Source organism: Podarcis melisellensis (genome assembly GCF_964234715.1).
Source record: "Podarcis melisellensis genome assembly, chromosome: W".
Taxonomy (NCBI): Eukaryota; Metazoa; Chordata; class Lepidosauria; order Squamata; family Lacertidae; genus Podarcis; species Podarcis melisellensis.
Genome location: NC_138535.1, coordinates 5,451,565 through 5,458,245, shown reverse-complemented (window position 1 = coordinate 5,458,245; position 6,681 = coordinate 5,451,565). Strand labels below are relative to the sequence as shown.

Below are 6,681 nucleotides of genomic sequence, written 5' to 3'. Positions count from 1 at the left end.
CCTGACCTCTAACCCCCACAAACCCCTAACCCCTGACCTCTAACCCCCACAAACCCCTAACCCCTGACCTCTAACCCCCACAAACCCCTAACCCCTGACCTCTAACCCCCACAAACCCCTAACCCCTGGCCTCTAACCCTAACACAGACCCCTAACCCCTGACCTCTAATCCCCACAAACCCCTAACCCCTGGCCTCTAACCCTAACACAGACCCCTAACCCCTGACCTCTAACCCCCACAAACCCCTAACCCCTGACCTCTAACCCCCACAAACCCCTGACCTCTAACCCTAACACAGACCCCTAACCCCTGACCTCTAACCCCCACAAACCCCTAACCCCTGGCCTCTAACCCTAACACAGACCCCTAACCCCTGACCTCTAACCCCCACAAACCCCTAACCCCTGACCTCTAACCCCCACAAACCCCTAACCCCTGACCTCTAACCCCCACAAACCCCTAACCCCTGACCTCTAACCCCCACAAACCCCTAACCCCTGACCTCTAACCCCCACAAACCCCTAACCCCTGACCTCTAACCCTAACACAGACCCCTAACCCCTGACCTCTAATCCCCACAAACCCCTAACCCCTGGCCTCTAACCCTAACACAGACCCCTAACCCCTGACCTCTAACCCCCACAAACCCCTAACCCCTGACCTCTAACCCCCACAAACCCCTAACCCCTGACCTCTAACCCCCACAAACCCCTAACCCCTGACCTCTAACCCCCAACCCACCTCTAAGGCCTGACCTCTAATTTTCTCATTTTGGGGCGATTTCTGGATTTCTCAACGTCGTGTCTAATAAAGATCGATAATCCATCTTCTAATTGATTGGAAAAAAAACCGGTTTTTATTTTATTTTATTTCATTTCATTTCATTTTACTTTATTTCATTTCATTTACCGGTACTTTACTTTATTTTATTTCATTTTACTTTATTTCATTTCATTTTATTTCATTTTATTTTATTTCATTTCACTTCATTTTATTTCATTTTACTTTATTTTATTTCATTCTATTTCATTTCATTTCATTCTATTTTATTTCATTTTATTTCATTTCATTTCATTCTATTTTATTTCATTTCATTTCATTTCATTTTACTTTATTTTATTTCATTTTACTTTATTTTATTTCATTTCATTTTATTTCATTTTATTTCATTTCATTTCACTTCATTTTATTTCATTTTATTTCATTTCATTTTACTTTATTTTATTTTATTTCATTTCACTTCATTTTATTTCATTTTATTTCATTTCATTTTACTTTATTTTATTTCATTTTATTTCATTTCATTTCATTCTATTTTATTTCATTTCATTTTATTTCAGTTCATTTTATCTCATTTTACTTTATTTTATTTCATTCTATTTCATTTTATCTTATTTTATTTTATTTTATTTGACAAGGAAAGGAATCGCCTTTCGCGCCTTATAAGGGCAGGGAGGGCGGGGCTTAGGGAAAAAGGCAGGCAGGCCCCGCCTCTCACGAATTATGAGAGGAAGGGGCGTGGCTTGCGAAGAAGGACCCGCCTTATAAGGAGAGGGAGGGCGTGGCTTTGGGAGAAAGGTAGGCGGGCCCCGCCCATCGCGCCTTATAAGGGCAGGAAGGGCGTGGCTTGGGAAGAAGGAACCGCCTTCGTGCCTTATAAGGAGAGGGAGGGCGTGGCTTAGGGGGGGAAGGCAGGCCCCGCCCCTCGCGCCTTATAAGGGCAGGGAGGGCGTGGCTTAGGGGGAGGCAGACAGGCCCCGCCCCTCGCGCCTTATAAGGACGGGGAGGGCGTGGCTTAGGAGCAGAGGCGCGAAGGCTCCGCCCCTCGTGCCTTATAAGGGCAGGGAGGGCGTGGCTTGGGAGAAAGGAACCGTCTTGTAAGGAGAGGGAGGGCGTGGCTTAGGGAAAAGGCAGACAAGCCCCGCCCCATAAGCCATATAAGGACAGGGAGGGCGTGGCTTGGGAAGAAGGAACCGCCCCTTCGCGCCTTATAAGGAGAGGGAGGGCGTGGCTTAGGGGGAAAGGCAGGCAGGTCCCGCCCCTCGCGCCTTACAAGGGCAGGAAGGGCGTGGCTTGGGAAGAAGGAACCGCCCCTTCGTGCCTTATAAGGAGAGGGAGGGCGTGGCTTAGGGGGAAAGGCAGGCAGGCCCCGCCCCTCGCGCCTTACAAGGGCAGGAAGGGCGTGGCTTGGGAAGAAGGAACCGCCTTCGCGCCTTATAAGGAGAGGGAGGGCGTGGCTTGGGGGAGGCAGGCCCCGCCCCTCGCGCCTTCTAAGGGCGGGGAGGGCGTGGCTTGGGAAGAAGGAACCGCCTTCGCGCCTTGTAAGGAGAGGGAGGGCGTGGCTTAGGGGGGAAGGCAGGCAGGTCCCGCCCCTCGCGCCTTATAAGGGCGGGGAGGGCGTGGCTTAGGGGGAGGCAGACAGGCACCGCCCCTCGCGCCTTATAAGGACGGGGAGGGCGTGGCTTAGGAGCAGAGGCGCGAAGGCTCCGCCCCTCGTGCCTTATAAGGGCAGGGAGGGCGTGGCTTGGGAGAAAGGAACCGTCTTGTAAGGAGAGGGAGGGCGTGGCTTAGGGAAAAGGCAGACAAGCCCCGCCCCATAAGCCATATAAGGACAGGGAGGGCGTGGCTTGGGAAGAAGGAACCGCCCCTTCGCGCCTTATAAGGAGAGGGAGGGCGTGGCTTAGGGGAAAAGGTAGGCTGGCCCCGCCCATCGCGCCTTATAAGGGCAGGAAGGGCGTGGCTTGGGAAGAAGGAACCGCCCCTTCGTGCCTTATAAGGAGAGGGAGGGCGTGGCTTAGGGGAAAAGGCAGGCAGGCCCCGCCCCTCGCGCCTTACAAGGGCAGGAAGGGCGTGGCTTGGGAAGAAGGAACCGCCTTCGCGCCTTATAAGGAGAGGGAGGGCGTGGCTTAGGGGGGAGGCAGGCCCCGCCCCTCGCGCCTTCTAAGGGCGGGGAGGGCGTGGCTTGGGAAGAAGGAACCGCCTTCGCGCCTTGTAAGGAGAGGGAGGGCGTGGCTTAGGGGGGAAGGCAGGCAGGTCCCGCCCCTCGCGCCTTATAAGGACGGGGAGGGCGTGGCTTAGGGGGGCAGGTACCGCCTCTCGCGCCTTGTAAGGAAAAAGGAGGCAGCCGGGCGGCGTGACGTCACGGGGAGGGCGCCTTATAAGGAGAGGGAGGGCGTGGCTTCCGCCCAAGGAGCCGGCCTTCGCTCCTTATAAGGAGCGCGAGGGGAGGGGGAAGCGAGGCCTGACGGGAGGAAGGGGCGGGGCCTGAGGAAGCACTTCCGGGCCGGCGGGAAGAGGGCGGAAGGCGAGGCGGAGGCGCTGCGCGGTGAGTGGGGGAGACTTGGGGGGGGAGAGGGGGCGAAGGGAAGAGGAGAGGGGCATAGAGGCGGGAGGGCCGGAGTCCTAGAAGGGCCGGGCCCAGAAAGAGCACCTCGAGGTCCTCCAGGCGGTGGTGAGGGAAGGGGCCTCTCTAGGACCTCCAGACGCTCATTCTGGGACTATGAGAGGACCATGGAGACGGGAGGGCCGGAAGCCTAGAAGGGTCGGGCCCAGAAGGGGTAATGAGGGAGCATAGAGAGGGAAGGGGCCTCTCTAGGTCCTCCAGGCGGGTGTTAGGGGAGCATAGAGAGGGAAGGGAGCCCTCGGGGTCATCCAGCCTGACCCCCTGGCCAAGGGAAGATGAGAGGAGCATAGAGACGGGAGGGCCGGAGTCCTAGAAGGGCCGCGCCCAGAAAGAGCCGCTCGAGGTCCTCCCGGCGGTGGTGAGGGGACCATAGAGAGGGAAGGGGCCTCTAGGGGTTGTTCGGGGGCACATAGGGAGGGAAGGCGTCACTCTAGGACATCCAGGCCGTTCTGAGGGGACAATAGAGGCGGGAGGCCCGGAGTCCTAGAAGGGTCGGCCCCCCCCCCCAGAAGGGAAGGCCCGAGGGCCTGGCAAGGGGTAAGGCGGGAGCATAGAGACGGGAGGCCTCAAGTCCTAGAAGGCTCGGTAACGAGGGAGCATAGAGAGGGAAGGGGGCCTCTCTAGGACATCCAGGCGGGTGTTAGGGGCTCATAGGGAGGGAAGGGAGCCCTCGGGGTCATCCAGCCTGACCCCCTGGCCAAGGGAATATGGGAAGACCATAGAGACGGGAGGCACAGAATCCTAGAGGGTCATGCAGCCTGACCCCCTGGCCAAGGGAATATTAGGGGATCATAGAGTGGGAAGGGGCCTCCCTAGGTCCTCCAGGCCTTTTTTAGGGGACCATAGAGAGGGAAGGGACCCCTCCGGGTCATCCAGCCTGACCCCCTGGCCAAGGGTGGGGAGGGGAGCATAGAGACGGGAGGGCTGGAGTCCTAGAAGGGTCGGGCCCTGAAAGAGCCGCTCGAGGTCCTGTGGTTGGTTGTGAGGGGACCATAGAGAAGGAAGGGGCCTCTCTAGCTCCTCCAGTCGCTCATTATGGGATAATGGAGAGGGAAGGGAGCCCTCTGGGTCATCCAGTCTGACCCCCTTGCAAGGGGTTATGAGGCGACCATAGAGACGGAAGGCCCAGAATCCTAGAAGGCTCGAGCCAGAAGGGAACCCTCCAGGTCATCCAGCCTGACCCCCTTGCAAGAGACCATAGAGAGGGAAGGGTCCCCTCCAGGTCATCCAGCCTGACCCCCTTGCAAGAGACCATAGAGAGGGAAGGGTCCCCTCCAGGTCATCCAGCCTGACCCCCTGGCAAAGGATCATAGAGAAGGAAGGGGCCTCTCTAGGTCCTCCCGGCGCTCGTTCTGGGAATATTAGAGGACCATGGAGACGGGAGGCCCGGAAGCCTAGAAGGGTCGAGGCAGAAGGGAAGCCCCAAGGGTCTGGCATAGAGAGGGAAGGGATCCCTCCAGGTCATCCAGCCTGACCCCCTTGCAAGGGGTTATTAGGTGGTCATAGAGACGGAAGGCCCAGAATCCTAGAAGGCTTGAGCCAGAAGGCAACCCTCTAGGTCATCCAGCCTGACCTCCTGGCAAGAGACCATAGAGAGAGAAGGGACATCTCTAGGACATACAGGTGGGTAAGAGGGGGTCATAGAGAGGGAAGGGATCCCTCCAGGTCATCCAGCCTGACCCCTTGCAAGGGATTATGATGCGACTATAGAGATGGAAGGCCCAGAATCCTAGAAGGCTCGAGCCAGAAGCGAACCCTCCAGGTCATCCAGCCTGACCCTCTGGCAAGAGACCATAGAGAGGGAAGGGTCGAGCCAGAAGGGAAGCCTCCGGGTCATCCAGCCTGAGGCCCTGGCAAGGGATCATAGAGAGGGAAGGGACTCCTCCAGGTCATCCAGCCTGACCCCTTGGAGAGGGGTTAATTGGGGGACCATGGAGAAGGGAGGGAGAGAATCCTAGAAGGGTCGTGCCAGAAGGGAACCCCCAAGGGTCTGGCAAGGGGTTATGAGGGGATAATAGAGAGGGAAGGGGCCTTTCTAGGACATCCAGGCGGTTGTGAGGGATCATAGAGAGGGACATCGAACATGACCCCCCCTGGCAAGGGACCATAGAGAGGGAAGGGAGCCCTCGGGGTCATCCAGCCTGACCCCCTTGCAAGGGAATATTGGAGGACCATGGACAAGGGAGGTACAGGATCCTAGAAGGGAACCCCCCGGGTCATCCAGCCTAACCCCCTTGCAAGGGATCATAGAGAGGGAAGGGACTCCTCCAGGTCATCCTAACTGACCCCCTTGCAAGGGGCTATGAGGGAAGCATAGAGAGGAAAGGGGCCTCTCTAAGTCCTCCAGGCGGGCGTTAGGGGATCATAGAGAGGGAAGGGAGCCCTCGGGGTCATCCAGCCTGACCCCCTTGCAAGGGAATATTGGAGGACCATGGACAAGGGAGGTACAGGATCCTAGAGGGTCATGCAGCCCGACCCCCTTGCAAGGGAATAATTGGGGATCATAGTGATGGAAGGCACAGAATCCTAGAAGGCTCGAGCCAGAAGGGAGTCCTCCAGGTCATCCAGCCTGACCCCCTTGCAAGGGCCCATAAAGAGGGAAGGGTCGAGCCAGAAGGGAAGCCTCAGGGTCATCCAGCCTGACCCTCTTGCATGGGAATATTAGAGGACCATGGACACGGGAGGTACTGGATCCTAGAAGGACCGAGCCAGAAGGGAAGCCCCGAGGGTCTGGGGATCATAGAGGAGAGAAGGGACTTCTCTAGGGGATGATAGAGAGGGAAGGGACCCCTCCAGGACATCCAGCCTGACCCGCTTGCAAAGGGTTATGAGGCGACCACAGAGACAGATTCCACAGAATCCTAGAAGGATTTAGCCAGAAGGGATTTAGCCAGAAGGCGTTTATGGGGGGACCATAGAGAGGGAAGGGACCCCTCCAGGTCATCCAGGCTGACCCCCTTGCAAGGGACCATAGAGAGGGAAGGGGCCTCTCTAGGTTATCCAGCCGGTTGTCAGGGGACCATAGAGTGGGAAGGGACCTCTCTAGGACATCTAGGCAGTTATGAGGGGATCAGAGAGAGGAAGGGAGTCCTCCAGGTCATCCAGCCTGACCCCCTTGCAAGGGACCATAGAGAGGGAAGGGGCCTCTCTAGGTCCTCCAGGCGCTTATTAGGGGATCGTAGAGAGGAAAGACACAGAATCCTAGAAGGATCGAGCCACAAGGGAACCATCCAGGTCATCCAGCCTGACCCCCTTGGAATGGGTTAGACCATAGAGA

The 6,681-nt window shown here is 57.0% G+C and overlaps 1 long non-coding RNA gene across 1 annotated transcript; it reads left to right on the top strand.

Annotated features, from left to right (window-relative positions):
• Window positions 1-3,848: 3,848 nt before the first annotated feature.
• On the top strand, window positions 3,849-6,459 carry LOC309361300. Its single transcript, XR_014164409.1, has 4 exons — window positions 3,849-3,941; window positions 4,190-4,344; window positions 5,524-6,132; window positions 6,344-6,459. It is a non-coding gene; the product is annotated as an uncharacterized lncRNA (long non-coding RNA).
• The last annotated feature ends 222 nt before the right edge of the window (window positions 6,460-6,681 follow it).